The 13,124-nt window shown below is 40.6% G+C and overlaps 1 pseudogene; it reads left to right on the top strand.

Annotated features, from left to right (window-relative positions):
• Positions 1-4,911: 4,911 nt before the first annotated feature.
• LOC119537238 lies at positions 4,912-12,419 on the top strand (annotated as a pseudogene).
• The last annotated feature ends 705 nt before the right edge of the window (positions 12,420-13,124 follow it).

Here is a 13,124-nt window from a genome sequence, read left to right as displayed (position 1 = left end):
GTGGGCTCTGCTCTGAGTCCCCAGAGCATGTGGGTCACAGCCACAGACCAGAGGAATGGGCTGCTGAGGAATACAGGGTACGTGATGCCTGTAAAGCAGTTTGGAATCTTTAAGATCCCAAATCAGAGAGAAAGATGGAAGTCATGAACATGAAGTTGATCAGAATGGATGCGGTGAATTTTCAATGTATATCCCAAGATATTAGTGTATGTTTCCACTGTTGTTGACCAGTATTGACACTATAACCATAACTGGGTTGAGCCTACTCAAGGGAAGTTTACTTAGAACCACTGGCCAAATACATGAAATTGGTTCATTGTGGAGTGGGTGGCAAGATGAACACTGGCTTCTGATGCAAACTGGACATGTTCATTGACAAGTTACCTGAAATCTGGGTGCAATATCTTGGGATATGGATCATATTTTTTGTAGGATATTTTCCAGATCTCCATTATATATTTCTGTCACCTCTAATGTCCCAAATATGAGAATCAATAAAGGTTTAGTGTGGGAAAATCTGAACCCCACCCCCATTATAACTCATTATTTTTCTCTCAACCACTATCTTTTCTCATAGGTAAGGGAGAGAAATCTATAATAACATCTTATTTGTCACCAACACTCTTGGTTCTTTTGCAGGAGAAACTTTTTAAAAAATGGGCTCTATATGGAAAACGACTCAGAAAACCCAAACAAATCTAATTAATGAAACTAGCAATACCAAGGTAGTAGAGGTAAGGTTGAAACTTTTTTTATAATGCTGCATATGTTTTCTAGTTAAGGTCAAGTTATCAGTTAAAGCATAGCAGATTCTTGGCTTGAAAAGTAGTCATTTCAAATGATATATCAATAATCACAAATTTGGAGGCCTTTACACACTAATGTACAAAATGCCAATATAGGTGAGTATGGGGCAAGATGGTGGAGTGGTGAGGTGTGGAATTTAGTTACTCTTCTAGGTCAGCTGGTAAATAGTCAGGAACTGTAAACAACAGTGGTTTCCATGACTTCTGCATCTGGCACTCATCCTATAGCAGTCTGGAATGGTTGGAATGGCTGTGATCACAGTGAAGAACTATAAGCTTCCCCAGCCAGGAGCTGGTGTCCCTCCCCCACAGGCATGGAAGAGTGTCTTGGAGTTGGTTCACTGAGGGAAAAAGAAATGATCTGTGCTTGGAACAAGGGCACTCAGCCAGTCCCCAACTGCAGAATTAACTTAAAAATTTGGACTACTGAATAAAAGCTCCAAGCACAGGTAAATGAAGAGCAGGCAGGAAAGGAACCAGCAGAGAGGAGGCATGGCTGACCACCACCACCACCACAACAAAAACAACAACAAAAAGACAAGGGAATTTTGGAGTTGGAGGTGTTCAGAATATTAGAAAAGGGATGGGCTCCAAGAAAAAATACTGGAAAAGGGCTGGGCTCCACAGAAATCGCTACCAACTCCAGTTGTTGCTTCCACACTTGGGGAGCTGGGATTTGGCTCTGAAGAGGGTTTGCTTTTTTCTTCTTTTCTTTTCTTCTCTTCTCTTCTCTTCTCTTCTCTTCTCTTCTCTTCTCTTTTTCTTTTCTTTTCTCTCTATTTATTTATTTTCTCACTTTTCAATAGCCCATTGGAGCTGCTGGAAGGCTCAGGCTTCAGCCCTGCCCCAGGGAAGGGCAGAATTAAAGTTGTCTAAGAGTAACTATTCAGGTGAAAGAGATAATAGCCTGAAGGGCATGTCTTTAAATAGTGTATACTGGGAATGACAGAACTAGTAGGCTGGGAAAAGGCCTTGAAAAGGAATTTCTTCTTTTTTTTTTTTAAGTAACTACTCTAAGTAGCTCATAACAGAAAGTTGCAGATATTTGCAATAGGCAGCTGGGCCCAGCCAAGGGTGGAGTTAACATATTTCTCAGCAACAAAGCAATAAGTGTAGTGGGGGAGCTAATACCCTAAAGGATATATCATAACTTTGCCAAGATAAGGGGACACAGAGCCCAGCTCAATGGTGGCCCTTATTCAGAGAATTCAGACACCAGGTGCTGGATACCAGAAACAGCTAGAGTCAGCCATGCCCCTGGCCGAGAGAGGGTCTGCAGAGAATAAAAGTCTCAGCACCTCTTTACACTGGTGGGGAGCTGTGGGCTGACAAGTGCCATCTGCTGGACAGGTTAGAAAAAGCAGAGTCTACAGGCTTCACAGGAGAGTCTGAGAACCAGTGAGGGTTCATTCTCAGGGAAATGTGATAAAGGGTACACTCTCCTCCTGAGACCTGGGACTGTAGACTGGGAAAATCTGATTGGGTCAAACATTTCTGGGGAGACCATCTCATAAAAAGGTTACATAGGGGTAGGGCAAGAAACAGAAAAAGAAAGAGATGAAAAATTCTGATCAACTAAACAGAAGCTGTGTCAGAGTTCTAGAACAAGTTGAATTGAATGCTAAAGAACAAGGAGAGAACAAAGCCAACCAACAAGAAAATCCTAGGTAAAAGAATGAAAACAAGCCTTAGAATAAATAAATCAAGAAAATCAGATGCCTACACAGCTAAAAATAATGAACCATATGAGGAAACATGAAAATATGGACAAGCCAAAGGAACAAACTAGGGAGGAGTATCTCTTTCTCGGCTTTGGGTTGTTGTCTACTTTTAAATTGTATTTTATTTTATTTTTATTTTTATTTTGTTCTTGTTTAGTTGTCATTTCTTTACTTTCTTTTTCTCATTTCACAGCTTTCTTTGTGGAAGAAATGGAAAGGTCCTCATACAGACAGGGGTGGTGAATGTATAACTAGTACTAAGGTAAATCAGATTACAGAGTAAAGGACAATATTGATGGTGTTTTAATCTTCAAATTCTGTGTGAAACAAAAGGAAGACATGTTTATTAGGTGCAAAATCTATATTTTTTGTAGCATACTATATAATTGAACTTGAATGGTCATTTTATTCAAACAACATAATTACATGAAATGTTGAATAGGGAGTGAAATCTGGTTTGCTTAAACAGGTCAGTGTGAAGTCCCAATATATCCCAGGGTATTATGAGCAGAGAATTAAAATGCATTTGCAAAGCCCCCTTGAGAGGCTGGGGAAAAAATGTGGAAATATTAAATTTCCCCACCTGGGGAATTAATGATATGCTCACGAGCATTGAGGGCTACCAATTTAGAAGGCCAACCACTCATCCTTGGGGCTTGCCCTTATTAAGTCTGTTACTGAAAAGTAGAGGCTAAGCCTACTTAAAATTGTGCATTAGAGTCACCCACAGAGAACCTCTTTTGCTGCTCATATGTGGCCTCTCTCTCTAAGTCAACTCTGTAGGTAAACTCACTGTCCTCCCCCTATGTGGGACAGGGCTCCCAGGGGTGTATAATTCCCTGGCAACATGGGAAATGACTCTTGGGGATGAGCATGGCCCTGGCATCATGGGATTGAGAAAGCCTTCTTGGACCAAAAGGGAGAAGACAAATGAAACAAAGTAAACTTTAGTGGCTGAGAGATCTCAAATATAGTCGAGATGTCATTCTGGAGGTTATTCTTATGCATTATATAGATATACCTTTTTAGTTTTTAGTGTATTGGAATAACTATAAGGAAAGACTTGAAACTGTTGAACTACAACCCAGTAGCCTTAAATCTTGAAGATGTCCATATAACTATACAGCTTACACTGTATGACCATTTGATTGTGAAAAATCTTGTAGCTCCCACTCCCTTTTTCCAGAGTATGGACAGCTGAGTAGAAAAATGAGGACAAAAAGCAAATGAATAATAGGGAGGAATGGGGGTATGGGATATCTCAGGTCTTCTTTTTTCTTTAACTTTTGTTCTTATTCTTTTTTGTGATAATGAAAATGTTCAAAATTGATTGTGATGATGAATGCACAACTAAATAATGGTACTGTGAACAACTGACTGTACACTGTAGATGACTGTATGGTTTGTGAATATAACTCAATAAAATTGAATTTTTAAAAAAGGCTATTGAAGGAGTTATCCTGAGAATTTGGGGCTTAAGTAGAGGAAATATGTGCCAGAGATACTTGATTAGAAAAGAAAAGATTGGTAACTAGAGATAATTGGAGATGAGGAAATAGTAGGAATCAGATCTGCCATTTATTTAAGTTCCTGTAAGTGGCAGGAATTTAGTAGGACTTTCTGAAGGAGGTAAAACTCTCACTGAGGCTTAAAGAGAACAGTTTAACAAATAAAGGTTGCAACTGTTCCATAGTTCTCATCAAATCCTTGCCATCTGAAGAGAGATGTGAACAGCTCATTAGATGCACAGGGTCCAAAGAATCCATAAATCTGTCATTTAATTCAGGTTCAAATATTTATATCCAACTCATAAAAAGTTCACAGTGAGATATGTGTGTGTGTGCTTTGTTCTTTTTTGTTTTTTTTTTTTTAGAGGGGGGGTCATTTCCTTGGCTTGTCTCATTCCTATTCCCAGCTCCTCAACTGCACCTTCAGTCATCTGGGCTTCACTCAGAAGGTGGCCATTCCTTTCCATTTTATTCATTTCTCTTCCATTTTAATTTTTTACTCACCTTTCTTGAGGCTTTTACCTTATCCTTAGCCCCTTGAACAAGAAGTCAGTCATTTGTCTCATTCAGTTCTATTTAAAATATGCCCCAGTGAAACTGTAGCACATGAAAGCTAGAAGTTGGGGAATTTTCTTTCTACATTGTTAAAGGTAACCAAGTTATAATAAAAGGGACATATTCCAAGTGGGGTGATTTGTTTTTCATTCATTCCATAGAAGAGTAATTTTCCTTCTCTTTCTCCTCAGAAAATTGTATCACACATACTGCAGGAGCTCCAGAAATGACTCACCTGCCAGGTCTTGAGTGAAGAATCTTTCATTTCCTATAGAGGTATGTGGACATCTAGGATCATATAAGTGGATCAAAGACCTATAAATGGCACTGTCTAAAAGCCAAGTCCACTGGCCCAAAGAAGCCAACCTGATTTTACTGGAATGCATGGAGAATAACTTTCCATCCAATGACTGATACAAGTTCAAAACAACCCAGTCTTATTTGGATTGGGAAAAAGTAGCTGTTAAAGATTTTTATGGAAAAATGTGCAAACTCAAATGGTTGGAGCTTTTTCATAATTTGAGGAAGTTTAGCACTTTAACAGAATTAGTACTGGAAGCTCAAGAACTTGCTAAAAATCCCTGCAAAAGCAAAAAACATGAGAAACATCCAGATTTTCCCAAGAAGGCCTTAACTGCTTATTTCCACTTCTTCAAAGAGAAGTGTTCAATGTACTCCCAAATGCACCCTGAGCTGAAAAAGCAGGAGCTCAACAAGGTCTTGTGCAAGAAATACAAGGAGCTCCCAGAGAAGATTAAACTGAAATATTCTGAAGATTTCCTGAGAGAGAAACAGGAATTTAAGGAAAAACATGCAAAATTCATGGAAGAACACCCTGATCTAATCCAGAACTCCAGCACACCTAATATCCCCAACAAGCACCAAACCCAAATCCAAAAGAATTCCCCAGAAAATGTGAAATAATTGAGGTCCCTTCCAGAAACTAATGACTTTTCCAAAAAGAAATTCTATGGAGAGCCCATCAAGCCTCGTGAATGGACACCACAAGTTCTATGAGGATTTGTGGTTAAGTATGGAGTTGCACCATATGTCATCAAGAGAGCTCATGGTGGAGATTGGAAGACGTTGGCAGTGCATCCCACTGAGCCTGAAGAAGCAATATGAAAAACAGGCTAACAAGCTGCAGCAACCGTACAAGGTGAACACAGATCTTTGGCTCAAGAGTCTGTATCCTAAGAAAAATGTTTCATACAGACAGTCCAGCTCTGCTAAGCACAAGAACATGGACATGACAGGAGGCTCGAGCCCCAAGTTCAGACAGAGAGCTCTGCAGTCCCCATCAATGAGAAGCTTGCCAGAAGGACATGAAGGGGGGCAGAGACTGCAGACTCCAGGGACAGATTCATCAGAGACTATTCAGATTGGTTACCATCCCTCACAGGGATCAGAAGAAACTAAGAAGGAAGATGAGGAAGATGAAGACATTAGGTCCCCAGATTCCAGCAGTGGAGGTGAAGATGAAGACAGTGAGTCTGAGGACAGTGATCTAGCTCTTCTTCCTCAGAGGACATCTCTGACTCACACTGCAACTGAACTGGGCCCTCACCCTAAAGACTGAGAGAACTATCAGCGAATGTCTGGGGCATCTTTGTCAAGGGGAGGAGACTCTTCCCTGCCCCTGCACAGGCTCTCCTGGGAGAATAACTTTAAGTCTAAGCTAATATACCCAAACCCACCCCCACACTTCAATATCATTCTGAGGCACACCATGTGATTATACTTCTTGGAATAAACAATGAAGTGATTGGGTGGTGGAGGACACATGGGATTAGACTGAGTATTCCTGAACTGAGAAGTTTTCTCATCTTCTGTGTCAGGGTAGTAGGGGATACTCATGAGTCTGTGACCTCCACCTTCTTTGTGGAAGTGTCCCTCTGGATTCCTAGATATTTTAGCAAATTGTTTTATTATTTATAAGTGTTTTGTAAGTAAGCAATTATAGGACCTAGAAATGATTCTAAAATTTACAATTGTTAGACCACTAATAAATTTGTCTTTCTAAATGTGTTTGTTTGTATATCCAGACAATGTTAATTGTGATGATTTGTTCTTGTTTTGCTTCTGTAAGCTAAGGCTTACAGGATTGCAACTGTTAAAATTATGTTGACATATACATTTGGAATAAATTTTAATGTATCAATAAAATGCCTATTTACTTACATTTTAGAGGTTTTTATTCCATAATCATGTTCATTTTCTTCATATTGGTTTTTCCATCTGTGCTGTTTGGATGTATTATGTCTCCCAAAATGCCATGTTCTTTAATGCAATCTTGTGGGGGCAGAGGTATTAGTGTTGATTAGGTTGGAATCCTTTGAGTGTTTCCAAGGAGATATGACTCAAACAACTGTGAGTGAAATGCCTGATTGGATAATTTCCATGGAGATGTGGAACCCACCCATTCAGGGTGTGTCTTGACTTAATTGCTGGAGCCCTGTAAAAAGCTCATAAACAGAAGGATCTGAGCACAACTAAGAGTGACATTTTGGAGATCTGCTGCAGCTGGGGGACACATTTTGAAGACAGCCACTGAAAGCTAACACTGACTTTCAGAGAATGCCATTTTGAAATGCAACCTGGGAGCAAGCAGACACCAGCCATGTGCCTTCCCAGGCAACAGAGGTTTTCCAGATGCCAATGGACTTTCTCCAATGAAGGTACCCTATTGTTGATGTCTTACCTTGGACACTTAATGGCCTTAAGACTGTAACTTTGTAACCAAATAAACCCCCTTTATAAAAGCCAATACAGAGAGGAGGAAGATGGTGGCATAGAGAGGACTGGAAGTTAGTTAGTCCCCCTGGAACAACTAATAAACAACCAGGAACATTTAGTAAATAACCTGGAATAACTGCTGGGGGATAACTGACTGTCCACACATTGTACACCAACCTGGATTGGAAGTAATGCCTGAGATTACAGCATTAAATCTGTAAGTAAAAACTATGGAACTGCACTGGGACCCTCCCTCCTCCCACAGCAGCCCAAACTGCAAAACCTCACTGTGGTAGAAAGCAGCACTGTCTGAACAGTGAACATACCTCAGTCAAGCTCCAACTAGGGTTTTAGTTAACGAATGTGGACTGCTCAATACAAGCTATAAATCCCCAACAAGCAGACACAGGCTTTTAGTGATAACTGACCTTAAAGAGCCAAAAGACTTCTGTGACCCAGGAGGGGGAGCCTAGAAGACCAGGTGCTATCTCTGGCCAATGGATGAAACTGGGGGGAGCCATGGACTAGCCCTGAAAAAGGGGATTTCTGTTCTTTTTTCTCTCTCTCAACCTGAGCAGCTCAGTGGAGAAAGCCTCAGTCATTTTCAGTTTGCAGCATTCTGACCCAGACAAGGGTGGAGACAGCAGAGTCAGAAAGACAAAGAACTCATTTAAATACAGATAATAACTCCTAGGGGGTGTATCTTTCCTAAGAGGAAGGAGAAGGTGCCCACTTCTACTACCAGCCTCCCATTCAGAACCATACGCCAGAGGCTGGAGGAAAACAACCAAATCAGAGACAAAGGGGGCCACACCTCTTTACACCAGTCAGGAGCGACAGGCTGACAGGCACCACTAGCTGGGCAAGTTAGGAAAAGCATAGTGGCTAGAGGCCTCACAGGATTTGCCAATCTTCTAAGACACATCTCAGGGAAACCTGATACTGAATATTGCCCCCTTCTGAGACCTGAGCCCATTTTGGTCTAGGAAAATCTGATTGGGGTAACCAAGGAAACCAGATGCCTAGACAACAGAAAACTACAACCTACACTAAGAAAAATGAAGATATGGCCCAGTCAAAGGAAAAACTTACACTTCAACTGAGATACAGGAATTGAAACAGCTAATGCTAAATCGATTCAAGAAGTTTAGGGAAGATATGGCAAAAGAGATGAAAGGTATAATGAAAACACTGGGTGAACATAAGGTAGAAACCAAAAGTTTGGAAAAACAACTGGCAGAACATATGGAAATGAAAGGCATAACACAAGAGATGAAAGAAACAATGGAGACATACAACAGCAGTTCTCAAGAGGCAGAAGAAAGCACTCAGGAAGTGGAGAAAAAGACACCTGAAAGCCTACACACAAAGGAACCAATAGGGAAAAGAATGGAAAAATATGAGCAACATCTCAGGGTACTGAATGACAACATGAAATGCATGAATGTACATGTCATGGTTGTCCTAGAAGGAGAAGAAAAGGGAAAAGGGGCAGAAGCAATAATAGAGGAAATAATCAATGAAAATTTCCCATCTCTAATGAAAGACATAAAATTACAGATCCAAGAAGTGCAGTGTACCCCAAACAGAATAGATCTAAATAGGCCTACAAAAAGACACTTTATAATCAGATTATCAAATGTCAAAGACAAAGAGAGAATCCTGAAAGCAGCAAGAGTAAAGCAATCCATCACATACAAAGGAAGCTTGATAAGACTATGTGCGGATTTCTCAGTAGAAACCATGCAGGCAAGAAGGAAGTGGTGTGATATATTTAAGATACTGAAAGAGAAAAACCACCAACCAAGAATCCTATATCCATCAAAACTGCCCTTCAAATATGAGGGAGAGTTTAAAATAGTCTCTGAAAAACAGATAATGACAGAGTTTGTGAACAAGATAACTGCTCTATGGGAAATACTAAAGGGAGCACTACAGACAGATAGGAAAAGACAGGACTGAGAGGTTTGGAACACAATTTTGGGTGACGGTAGCTGTGCTGGTTTGGACATATTATGTCCCCAAAAATGCCATTATCTTTGATGTAGTCTTGTGTGTGCAGGAAACATATTGGTGTTGACTGGGTTGCAGACTTTTGATTGGATGTTTCCATGGAGATGTGATCACTGAACTGCGGGCGAGATCTCTCACTGGATAATTTCCATGGAGTTGTGGCCCTGCCCATTCAGCATGGGCTTTGATTAGTTCACTGGAGCACTATATAAGCTCAGACAGGAGAGAGCTTTGCTACAGCCAACAGGGACACTTTGAAGAATGCATAGAAGCTGAGAGAGTAGCTGCAGATAAGAGACAGTTTGAAGATGGCCGTTGAAAGCAGATTCTTGCTCCAGAGAAGCTAAGAGAGGACAAACACCCCAAGAGCAACTACGTGACATTTTCAAGGAACTGCAGCCTAGAGAGGAACATCCTGGGAGAAAGCCATTTTGAAACCCGAACTTTGGAGCCAATGCCAGCCATGTGCCTTCCAGGCTAACAGAGGTTTTCTGGACACCATTGGCCATCCTCCAGTGAAGGTACCCGATTGTTGATGACTTACTTTGAATACTTTATGGCCTTAAGACTGTAACTTTGTAACCAAATAAACCCCCTTTATAAAAGCTGATCCATTTCTGGTGTTTTGCATTCTGACAGCATTAGCAAACCAGAACAGTAGCACAGCAGTGTAAGTAGATTGAACAAAGTTGACTGTGAGTATGGTTGAAAGAGGAAGGTTAGGAGCATGTGGACCACCAGAAGGAAAGAGGAAAAATCAAGACTGGGACTGTATAACTCAGCAAAACCTAAAGTGCTCAACAATTGTGATAAAATGTACAAATATGTTTTTACATGAGGGAGAACAAATGAATGTCAACCTAGAAGTTGTTAAAAATAGGATAGTATTGGGGGGAAAATACAATCAATGCAAACTAGAGACTATAGTTAACAGAAACATTGTATTATGCTTCCTTTAATGTAACAAAGGCAACATACCAAAGTTAAATGCATATAAGAGGGGGACATAAGGGTATGGGACTCTCGGCATTGGTGATGTTGTCTGACTCTTTATTCTGCTTTAGTTTAATTCTATCTTTCCTTTTGTTGCTTCCTCTGTGTCATCTTTTTTTCTTTCTTTTTTTTCTTTTTCTTTTGTCTCTCTACCTTCTTTGACTCTTCCTCTGTCTTTGTGGAAGAAATGGAAATGTCCTTACCTTGATAGTGGTGATGGTGGTGAATACATAAATAGGTGACTATACAGGGGACCACTGGTTGTTTACTTAGGCTGGAATGAATGGTGTATGAACAAAACCATCTTTAAAAAAATGGGTTGATAAAGAAATCTTGAGGGCACTATATTGAGAGAAATAAGTCAGACACATAAGAACAAATATTGCAGGGTCTCACTGATATGAACTAATTATAATATGTAAACTCATAGACATGAAATATAAGTTACCATGGTATAGAAGGAGGCTAAAGTATGGGGAGCAGTTGCTTATCATGAGCAGAATGTTCAACCAGGTTGAACTTAAATGTTTGGAAATGGACAGAGGTGATGGTAGCCCATTGTTTGAGAATAACTAACAGTGCTGAATGGTGTGTGAATGTGGTGGAAAGGGGAAACTCAGGTCACGTATGTCACCAGAAGGAAAGCTGTATGTTAAAAGTTGGGAATGTATAAAACAGTGAATCTTGTGGTGGGCAATGTCCATGATTAACTGTACAAATATTAGAAATCTCTTTCATGAACTAGAACAAATGTATGACACTATAACTAGAAGTTAATAATAGAGGGACATATAGGGAAAAGTAAAAAATATACATATTGAAAACTATGTACTACAGTTAGTACTATTTAAACATTCTTTCATCAACAGTAACAAATGTACTATACCAATACTATGAGTCAATAATGGAAGGCGGGGGGGCTTCTGGAAGATGGTGGTTAGCAGAGACAGGGTAAAAAAACACCTCCATGAAAAATACTAAATAAAAGTCAGAAAGTCACCCAGAACACCAATTCCAGTGATGCACCAGTTGGACATGTCTGCTAAATCCATAGGGACCGTGCACTTGGTGAAACCGGGAATCTGCATTTAAGATTCACTGTTTTATATATTCCCAACTTTTAACATCCAGCTTTCCTTCTGGTGACATACGTGACCTGAGTTTCTCCTTTCCACCACATTTAAATGAGTGAATAAGCCTGCTGAATATCCGGCAGCCACGCTGCGGTGTGGGGAAACTGTGGGTTGGTGTTTGCAGTTGGACTAGTTCTTTTTTAAAAAGAAAACAAAAGCAGCTGCAGATACAGCAGTGAGAATGCACAGTGAAGTGTGGCAGGAATGCACTGTGGGAATGCCTCAATATGTGGCATGGATGACAGCCTTTTGTGTACCCAATGCTAATTGTCTTGGAATGGGGAGGGCAGAGGTTAGCCAAAAGGGGAAAATAACCACACCTCTTACAGCCATCTTCCTGGCTGGCTGGGAACGCTCCTGCCCAGCACCAGCGCCACAGACCAGAGCCGTGCAAAAAAACCCAGTGTGATGGGAAGTGCTTCCAGCATCACATGCACATGACACAGTATCAGGAGTGGACAATAGCCTTTTGCACACCCACAGCTAAGTGTCCCAGAGCTAGGAAGGCAGAGCTGTGTGTAAAGGGGGAAATTAACATGCCCCATACAGCCATCCTTTCAGCAGGCTGGGAATGCCCCTACACAGTCCAGCACCCCAGAACTTCCTTTGAGGGATGGTGTGCACTTGTGATGTAGTACAGCCTGCCCTCCCCAGAGGCCCTAGAAGGGCACGGCTTGGAAGAGGGACCCACTCAGAAATCCCAGGGACCATATGCCAATACCAAGGACTTGTGGGTCAATGACAGAGACAATCTGTGGTGAGACAGAACTGAAGGTTTAGACTCTTGCAACAGCCTTAAATCTCCAGGAACACCTGGGAGGTTTGATTATTAAAGCTGTTGTCCCTCCCTAACCACTCAGACACATGCCCCACATTCAGAGCAGACAGCACCAACAACCCACCCAAACTTGGTACACAAATTGGATCCCCATAAGAATCAGACCCCCACACACTACAAAGACAAAGTTGGGGAGAACTGACTTGAGGGGAATAGGTGGCTCGTGGATGCCACCTGCTGGTTAGTTAGAGAAAGTGTATGCCACCAAGCTGTATATCTGACAAATTAAAGATTAGTCTTTGAATTAGCCTATGTATCCCAAAAGAACCTTATCAAGTTAAGCAAATGCCAAGAGGCCAAAAACAACAGAAAATTTTAAAGTATTTGAAAAAAAAAAAAAACAGATGATATGGATAACCCAAATCCAAACACCAAATCAAAAGATCAGAGGAGATGCATTACTTAGAGCAACTAATCAAAGAACTAAAGACAAACAACAAGAGCGTGGCACAGTACATAAAGGACATGAAGAGTCTAGAAGAACATAAAGAAGAAATTGCAAGAGTAAACAGAAAAATAGATGAGCCTATGGAAATAAGAGAAACTGTCAACCAAATTAAAAAGACTCTGGATACTCACAGTACAAGACTAGAGGAAGCTGAACAATGAATCAGAGACCTGGAGGATGACAAAATGGAAAATGAAAGAACAAAAGAAAGAATGGAGAAAAAAATTGAAAAAATTGAAAGGGACCTCAGGGATATGATAGATAATATAAAACATCCAAATGTAAGACTCATTGGTGTCCCAGAAGGGGAAGAGAAGGGTAAAGGTCTAGAAAGAGTATTCAAAGAAATTATTGGGGAAAACTTCCCAAACCT

The sequence above is a fragment of the Choloepus didactylus genome, chromosome 6 (genome assembly GCF_015220235.1).
Source record: "Choloepus didactylus isolate mChoDid1 chromosome 6, mChoDid1.pri, whole genome shotgun sequence".
Classification (NCBI taxonomy): domain Eukaryota; kingdom Metazoa; phylum Chordata; class Mammalia; order Pilosa; family Megalonychidae; genus Choloepus; species Choloepus didactylus.
Note: the sequence above shows the minus strand (reverse complement) of the source record. Positions and strands in the feature narration are given on the sequence as shown.